The 9,438-nt window shown below is 37.4% G+C and overlaps 1 non-coding gene across 1 annotated transcript; it reads right to left on the bottom strand.

The window, feature by feature from the left end:
* Window positions 1–881: 881 nt before the first annotated feature.
* LOC120220521 lies at window positions 882–988 on the bottom strand. Its single transcript, XR_005525600.1, has one exon. It is a non-coding gene; the product is annotated as a U6 spliceosomal RNA (small nuclear RNA).
* Between the last annotated feature and the right edge of the window lie 8,450 nt (window positions 989–9,438).

The raw sequence follows: 9,438 nt of genomic DNA, 5'->3' as shown, positions 1-9,438 counted from the left end.
TAACAACCAATTTCTGTTACATTCAGAAAGACAATTTTTCTTGGACTAGATGAGCGGTCTCTCTGGACTTTGATATTCTGCCTTTGTTTCATATGTAAGACAACAGTGGTTTTCAACTGGGGCATTCCCCCACCCCCACCCCCCCTACCCCACCGCTGCAGGGACACTTGGATGTCACAGTTTAAAGGATGCCATTTGGGTCATATGGGTAGAGGCCAGGAATGCTACTAAACATCATAAAGCCCACATGATAGACCCCTACTACAAAGAATGACCTAGCCCAACCTGTCAGTAGTGCTGTGGTTGAGGGACCCTGATCTAAAATGACCTGGGACTTAAGATGGAAGAATCTTTGTCAACATCTCATTAACGTAATGAATACAGCATATGTGTAGGAGAATCTTCATGCAATAGTAGCTTCTCAAACCTTCTCAGATTTCTCTCCCCCTCCAAGCCAGTCCCTACCCCCAGTCATCCCAAATGCAGGTAAAGCACTACCATCTACAACTAACCAAATTGTAATTCTTGATAGTTCTACCTTCATTATCTGTCCACAATGTGACACTGCCTCCCTCATCCTGCACACCAATCACATCATGCCTGTACTCTGTGCAACCTCCTAACTAGTTTCCTTGTGTCCTTCCTCGCCCTTGGCAATGCATGATTCAGCAGCCAGGTTTTAAAGTTAATATCAGATCATGTTCTTCCATCCAATGGCTTCTCATTGCAAGTAGGAGGAAGTCTACATTTCTTTTTTTTTTTTTTTTCTTTGAAGAGCTGCCCATCTTTTATTTTTTATTTATTTATTTATTTTTTTTACAAATAGTTTATTGTCAAATTAGTTTCCACATAACACCCAGTGATCCTCCTATCCGTGCAAAAAAAATATGGAACGCTTCACGAATTTGCGTGTCATCCTTGCGCAGGGGCCATGCTAATCTTCTCTGTATCGTTCCAATTTTAGTATATGTGCTGCCGAAGTGAGCCCGGAAGTCTACATTTCTTAACCAGGGCATACCAATCCCTACCAAGAATGAGCCAGAACAAATGAGCTCATTGATAAATTGATTTAATTGATAGTTTTCTGGGGGTCTCCCCCATGTTAAGTTAAGTTTCCAGAACAAATCAGAATAAAATATAGCTTTCAAGTTTGTTGAGACACCTTCAAGCATCTAGATATAATTTGCATATTGGTCTTTGGTTTCCATTTAAGAACCCAAGATGACCCTGCAAAACTATCCTCATCTGCCACGTTCTTTTCTCTTTTTCCTCTTCCCCATCTAATTCTACTTTTGTTTATTCCCTCACTAAAGGTCCTTTGAGATGATTCTTTTTAAATGACTCTCCTCAGAAGTTTTCATTTAGCTGTTGAGATTGGATTTGATCATGATAGTCACCACATCTCCTCTTAATTACTTCTTTTTAGAAGACCTTTATGTTGTCTCACTTATAAGTGTAAGACTTCGTGGGTCTAATTCAAATAATTCCGAGTTGTGTAAAATTACCATCAGTAGATTCTACCCAACTGCTTCTTTCATCACTATTTATCCCGTGCACTGAGCAGAGTGTGTGGTGTGTGTCTGTCTTGCTCAGTCCTGTGTAGTGCCTGGCAGATGTGGTCTTTTAGTCAATATGTGTAGCATGAATAAGATAATATAGAGAGAGCAGATAGCATAGTAGGTGACACCCTGGCAGGTGCCCAATAAATGATTCATATGGCGTGGCAGAGATATTCAAGCTAATCATCTGCCTCCTGCTGGTAATGAGGCCATTTGGGGGGCCCACTAAAGTCACAGTTGTGGAGAAATAGGCAAGCTACAGGGAACAGACAACCACCTCCTTCCCCAGAGAGGGACTCAGTGGAAGAACTTAATGGAAGACTCGTGTCAAAATTGGTAACATCTTTTTAACAAGGCTCAGGCATTTAGTTAAAATTAATTCCGTACCAAACCTAGTTGCAGTATTGAGGTCCCAGAGGGAAGAGCTGGCCAGTAGCGAAGTCTATGTGGTGATAGGCATGGGGATGGAAGTACTTCTTGAAGAGACCCCAGAAATCAAACAAGCACCTTGAGACAGCTGGAATGAAGGATTACTGCAGGAATAGTGTGACATTTGGAAGTTTTTCTTTAAAAAATACTCATTTGCACCCTTTTTATGCAGCTTAAAACTGAGGAGCAAATGATTAATTATACACTATGTCTATCATAATATATTATATATTATAGTAATGTTTAGGAGAGCCATGTTTTTCTAGAAAAATATAGCACAGCCTGGGAAAAAGCCTCCCTTTTCTCATAAGCAACTGTAAATCAAATAATTCTAGTTAGCTTATCTCAAATAATAAAGCTAAAGAAAATAGCACTTGAAGTTAGCTGCTTTCTAACAAGCATCACTGTTCCGTGACATGGTTTCTTTAGTTGAAGTCCACACAGTCTAGCTCTTAGAAGATCCTCAACAAATTCTTTGTGTTACCTAAACATGAGAGGGTTCAAGATGGATTAATACTTAATTCTCTTGACTTCTGTCCTATCTAACGATTTCTTTTAACATTCTTCCATTACTGTTGGAATCTGACAATTGCTCAAAGCGAGTTACAGAACATTTCTTTCACTTTAGCCCAATAAATGCATTTCCCATTCTTGTCTTAAAAGAAAGTGAATCCTCTCTTCTAGAATTGTCTAGGAAGAATATGACTTTCTTGGCTATTCTTTTCTTTTATGGTTTGGAATTGTTTCAGTCAAAATCAGCAAACTGTTTACTCTCATGCCAATACCAAATAGAGAACTCTTGTTAAATTCTGCCCCATCTTTTTATAGGTTCATCTTCTTTGGATGTGTTTCCCAGGTGCATAAACCTTTAGCATTCAGGTCACACATGTCTGAACTCCAAAGATACTTCTAATGGAGTCTAAACTGTTGGTGGATTTGGATGCTGCCATAAACTGTGCTTAGGGTGAGGGCAGCATCATCCTGTCCTCAACATAATACAATGTGGACATGTGTATATCTATTCCTGAAAGAACTATCACTAATGATGCATTACAGAAATTTGCTCCCAAAGACATTGGAAACATATAAACTAAATAAAATAATAGCTAAGGATTGAAAATATTATCAGCATTTATATTTATGTTAAAATTACTAATTGATATACTTAATAACAAATATAAAAAATAATGTATCATACTAGTAAGTATGGAGAATGCCTATTTTATGTTTGACAATTACAATTAGATATGGTGAACTCTGTACTAAGTGACCTTTCAAAAACTGAAATGCAAAGGAAGAGGCATAAAACTGGAATGTGAAGTCATAATCCACAAGTGTGTGGGAGTATCCATTATAAATCCATCACAAAAAAAATGTTTTTAAGTTTCCTCTTCAAAATCGTAGACATTTTACAACAATTTTATACGAAAATCTAATACACATACACACAATGAAGAATACCTTATGTAATTTTCAAATGTATTTGGCTTTCAAAGTCCTATTTCAAAGAAGTTAGGAGGCTTACACAGGAGATTATACACACACACACACACACACATTTATTTATTTATTTATTTATTTATTTATATCGATTGATTTTAGAGAGTAGCGGGGAGGTACAGAGGGAGAGAAAGAGAAAGAATCTTAAGCTGATTCCACATTCAGCACAGAGCCTGACATGGGGATTGATCCCATGACCCTAAGATCATGACTTGAGCCAAAATCAAGAATCAGACCTCTACCACCTGAGGCACCCAGGCACCTCAAGATTATATTATTATTTAACTTCACAAATTAGTATATGATAGACTCATAAATCTCTAAAATCTGTGGTATGGAATCCAGTTCTTTACTTAATATTCACAACATATGATTCATTAATTAAGTTTGTCTTTAATGGTCAGTAGCAATAAGCACAAGGATAAAGGTATATTTTAGCAAATGTACTGGGAGTTCTTTTAATTTTAGAAGAGCTGTAAATTTAGGGTTTGTAATAATGGAAGGAGAGACTTCTTTTTTCTTTCCGTTTACTTCTGTGATAGAATTTTGGTAGTTGATTGCTTTGGTGGAGACAGAATCGTATGGGGGGGTATACTCATAAATGAACCTGGGTGACTTGAGAAACTGTGGTTTTATTAATAATTGGTAGAGTCAGAAGGTGGAGCTGATGTCAGACGGAACATTGTAAATCTGGTTTGAGAAGCAGTAAGTTTTGAAGTTAAGCACAAAGCAGATGGGAAAGTGAGAGTATCTCTGAGAGAGTGTGGATGCTGGAAAAGAAGGATTTGATATTTGACCTTAAAAAGTGGTGATTTTCAGAGCTTTGGAATGAATGAGTTTGCAGAGATAAGAGAAATACAAGAGAAGAGGGGCAGAGCTGGACTCTTAGGGGAAAATACATTTAGAAGAGGAAGATTATATACTAAGAACAGTGGTCAAAGGAGAGAAAGAAAAAATATGAAAGCTGATCCAGAGCAGACAAGACACAGGATTCTTTTTTTTTTTAGTGTTTATTTTATTTTATTTATTTTCAAGAGAGAGAGAGAGCTGGAGAGGGGCAGAGAGAGAGAGAAAGATACAGAATGTGAAACAGGCTCCAGGCTCTGAGCTGCCTGCACAGAGCCTGACATGGGGCTCAAACCTATGAACTGTGAGATCATGACCTGAGCTGAAGTCAGATGCTCAACCAACTAAATCACCCAGGCTCCTATAAACAAGATTCTTAAAAGTTGGAATAGGATGCGTAGTCAAAAAGAAGTAAGAAAAACCAGAAATGTGTAGATCTTACAAACATGAGGGGGAAGGAATTTTAAGAAGGAGGAGGTGTCAACAGAATCAAACAGGAAAGCTATCTAACCACAGATTATTGACTTGCTAATTCTGGGTGGAGCATGCCCACCATTATTCAATGCTGTGTTGCTGCCCTTTGCTTACCAGCCACAACCTAGAAAATCCTGGAATAAACTTGAATTTAAATCTAGTGATGACACAGGTTTCATTTCCCCTGCTTTGAAGTTCTAAATGAGTGAAGCTGGTGTATGATGTGCTGGGGAGTAAGATCTGCTGTGATCGTCCCTATTTCCCTTTGAACTTTTGCTTCTCTGGGTATTAAGCTGTTGTCAGGACATAATTATTTAAGTGGAAATATGATTGTTTACTTAAGAATGGATAAAAGATTTTATGGCTAAAGTAAAGTATCTCTGTCTTGCTTCTTAGCACATGCTGTATAGATATGTTGGTAACAAAGCATCTGAATGACATTGGAAGATAATGGCCAAAGTTTAAGGACTGCAAAATAGCTTAGGGCCCAAATTGTAAGGTGGACTTAAAGATGGTGGGCTGCAAAGCTCCCTTATCTCAAACTCAACTTGATGTTGGGGAAAACTGGCATGCAGACTAGTTCTCTCCGGCCACCTAGAGTGAATGTCATAACCTAATGCTGAGGCAGGCTTAGTCAGGCTCTTTAGAAGTGACCCTTCATTCCAGGGCACCTATGAAATGTTCCTCATTATCCACAGCTCATCTTTTACTAGGAGGCTTTCTTTCCAGTGCTTCCACTTTCCCAAATTTTCTCCCCTCTCCACTTCCTAGAAGAAAATCCAAATTCCCTAGAGAATTTCCTAAGTTTCCCAGTCTTACCATAGCCTCATCTCCTGTCTTCCTGCTCCTCTGTGTCCAACACGCACTCCTCAATTTCCAAACCTGACGACTTCTGGTGTTAAAGCAGAGTAATGATGATCATGGTCAAATTATGGGGAAAGCACAGTGAGGAGACCATGTGCCTAGAGATAAATGGCTTGATGTCTAGAAGGAGACTTGCTGGATCAAAGAGTATGCCAGTTTCTACAGCTTTTACATTGCCAAATTGCCCTGCAGAATGACTCTATCAATTTACACTACGCCGACATGGTTAATGGGCTGTAGTGTAATTGTCTGTTTATCTGTTATCCTCATTAGGCCATAGGCTTTTCAAGGACTTTCTAATCTCTCAGTGCCCAGCATCTAGCATTCAGCCTAGTACAGACTAGGCACTCATTAACCCGCTTCTCTTCCCTACATCTAAATTCTTTGAAGCCCTCCTACAAGTGAGCCAAGTGATAAGTGTGCATAGCAGATGGCACAATGTTCCAGAACCCCACAGCTCCAAACACAACGCAAACAAGTTCCTGTATAAAGTTAACCATCTATGTTTTAACTGAAACATGCATAATGCAGTCTGCCCTAATAGATAGCTTTAGATAACCCTATGGCATGTACTGCTTGATTTGAATTAACACTGAACACTGAGGCTGCATAAATGCAGAACTTCAAGTGTATGGATATTTTAAATGAACATCTTTCAAAATTCAACTATATTAATAAGTGAAATTGCAGTAACTTTCTGCAGGGTAAAAATTTTTGAGAGCATGTTACTATGGTGATTATTTTTAAATGTCATGATTATAGTTTAAGATTATAGATTTCTTCCTGGAATAAAAAAGGTCTCTATAGTCCTCAAGGAATGTGCTTACTTACATGTAAAATCTTTAGGAATGTTATAAATCAACAGTATGATGTTTTTGTTTGATAAACAAAAGCTTATAAAGATAAAGATCCAAGATTATTTACCTAACACATGACTAGAATGATTATCATCTGTAGTTTGAAAAAATGCATATACGGTTACAAAGAGTACAAAGATTTCATGAGACATGAGCAACAATTGAGAAATATACATTTCATGTACTCAAGAATAGGAGTTGAATGTATAACAAGACAGGTTAATATACAGTAAAACAATTGCCATGGTGGAGATTAAACGCTGAACTTGTTAGGGGAAAAAAGAAGAGGAAACAGCTCACCTTAAAGCTATTTCCCTGCATCAAGGTCTAGTTGAGATTATTCTATTCCAAAAGTGCTTCTAAGGATCCCAACTGGGATGAGGCTCTTAGTTACCTGAGTAATTAATTGAGCTGCACCTCTTCTTACAATACAAGCATTTATTGAGCATTTATTGTGCCAAGCAACACATGACCAAGTGACATGCCATAGGCATGGCAAATGCTTCAAGCTGGCAAAGAACTCTTATGCCTTTTGTTAAAAATTTTATATTTAGGGGCGCCTGGGTGGCTTAGTCGGTTAAGCGTCCGACTTTCGCTTAGGTCATGATCTCACGGTTCGTGGGTTCGAGCCCCGCGTCGGGCTCTGTGCTGACTGCCGGCTCAGAGCCTGGGGCCTGTTTCAATCTGTGACTCCCTCTCTCTCTGACCCTCCCCTGCTCACGCTGTCTCTGTCTCTCTCTCCTAGAAATAAATAAAACATTAAAAAAAAAATTAAAAAAAAATTTTTATATTTAATAATTCAACCCAATTTCAGTCCATGCTTTTTAACTATTTACATTTATTTTATGTGTGTGTAAATAATCACAAAAATCTTGACTTTTATCAGTTACACTGTGTTAAATATCTGTTCAATGAATAAATGGTTAACAAGTAATGAATTCATGTATTTATTCATAGAGAGCCAAATTGTTATGCACAAAACAATAGATCTAAGCCACAACCATGTGACACTCAAAAATATTTGTCATGGGGCGCCTGCGTGGCTCAGTTAGTTGAGTGTCCCATTCTTGATTTTGGCTCAGGTCGTGACCCCAGGGTTGTGGAATCTAGGCTAATGTTGGGCTCTGCACTGAGAGAGAATGGAGTCTGCTTGGGACTCATTTTCTCTCTGTCCTTCTCCCTCTCCCTCTTTCAAAAAAAAAAAAAAAAAACCCAATAATTTTGTCAATAGTATGACTTTGCACAAGAACACAGATATAAATTGTGTCTCTGCAGTGTATTCTCTATCATTATTGGCCAGCTCTGTGTAATGAGAAAAATGATATTTTAGTACTAATATTTTTAATGTAGGCATACCTACCAACTAAAACATACCTTAGACATTTAAGCCTCCTCATTGGTAAAATTTAACAAATCATTAATTTATGAGTTATGCAATTCAAGTCAATATTTCCAATAGCTCTTTTCTTACGTTGGCACTGGAATTGTAATGGTATAGTAATACTGTAGGAATTTTTAAGAGAGTAAAATAATAGCAAATGTGAATCACCATAATATTTTCATGGGGACATAACAGAAGTACTTACTTGGACTAGTTGAGGAAAAGAGAAAGATGACAGTAAGTAGTGAGTAAAATGAAAAAACAAAAGTAACCCACCTGTACATATCAAGAGATGACGTTTTTGTGAGTGATGCAGTTGGTGTCCAGTTGGATTTTAGTCATAAGAAAATACAAAGAAACCATTGCTTTTTTTCCATCTATGAGAACATGTAAAAAGCTTTCTGCATAGTTACTTTAATTGTAATGTTATTGAAATAGCTATCAGTGCATTCTTACAGAATGAATAAAATATTGAATATAACTGAAATGGAAATCACGGTTAGCCAAAATTTAGGAGTTTTAAATTGCCAAAAATGTTGCCAACTGTTAGCATCAACACATTTTACCCTATCAGTTTCCCTGGCTTTTAGAATATGGTCTTGTTTTGGACTTCAGACTGTGTGGTTAGAATAATTGGAAGATCAACTAGAATGGCCGCGATCCTGTTGTGGAAAAGGCAAAATAGACAAGCTTGAATACTAAGAAATTAGGAAGAGCTTGAAAAAGCAGCAGTGGTTTGCATAGGATTGCCTTAATTTGGTTATTGCTAGGGAGAACATGCCAAGTAGCTGTTCCCAGTGGGAACTCTGGTTGTTTCACACCCTGTTAAGTTTTGCAACATAAAAGCCATTTGGGAAGTATCAGGCTTAAGGTGAAAAACGTTTATTCGAATCTTGAAATGTTTGGCTATCCTGATGCATTATATAAAGTCCAACTCTCTCTGTCTTGTTCTGAGTGATGGCTAGCGGAACCAGGATGAAGTAGACCACACATTGAAATAAAAACTGAGATCTCTTGCATTGCATGGTTCTCTTCGATTTCCAGCTCTAACATTTATTGACAAGAGTGAGATGGCAGTTGTAGATTAGTTTGATATTCACATATCGCCATTTTGAGCTTCTCTCTCATCATTGATTTTTTTTGTTCCTTTTCCTATTTTTATTCCAGTACCATTTCACAAATAAAATTTGATCACATATTGGAAATTTGCTCCTCAAACTTCAATTCTAGTCAGACCATTATATAACCTGAGAAAGTAGAAATTATATGATTAATGTTAAATTATATTTGGTTTTGCTGTATGTGGAATACAGGTTTTGAACCAGACTTAACTATGTTAAAAAATATTTGAACCACTGAAGCACATTTTGAACTAATTGCCTATGTAATTTTGTGCATATTGGCATGTCACATGATTCCCTTCCTGTTTCAAGTCAAGAAAAATAAGAATGCATGTTTCCAAAGAGGAAGAGTCCAAATGTAAGTAAATATATATCTTTAAATACTGGTTAACTGTTCAGAGATCAGA

Source organism: Hyaena hyaena, unplaced genomic scaffold, assembly GCF_003009895.1.
Source record: "Hyaena hyaena isolate Hyena2069 unplaced genomic scaffold, ASM300989v1 scaffold_703, whole genome shotgun sequence".
Lineage (NCBI taxonomy): Eukaryota > Metazoa > Chordata > Mammalia > Carnivora > Hyaenidae > Hyaena > Hyaena hyaena.
The sequence above is the reverse complement of the archived record's forward strand: the minus strand, read 5'-3'. Positions and strand labels throughout refer to the sequence as shown.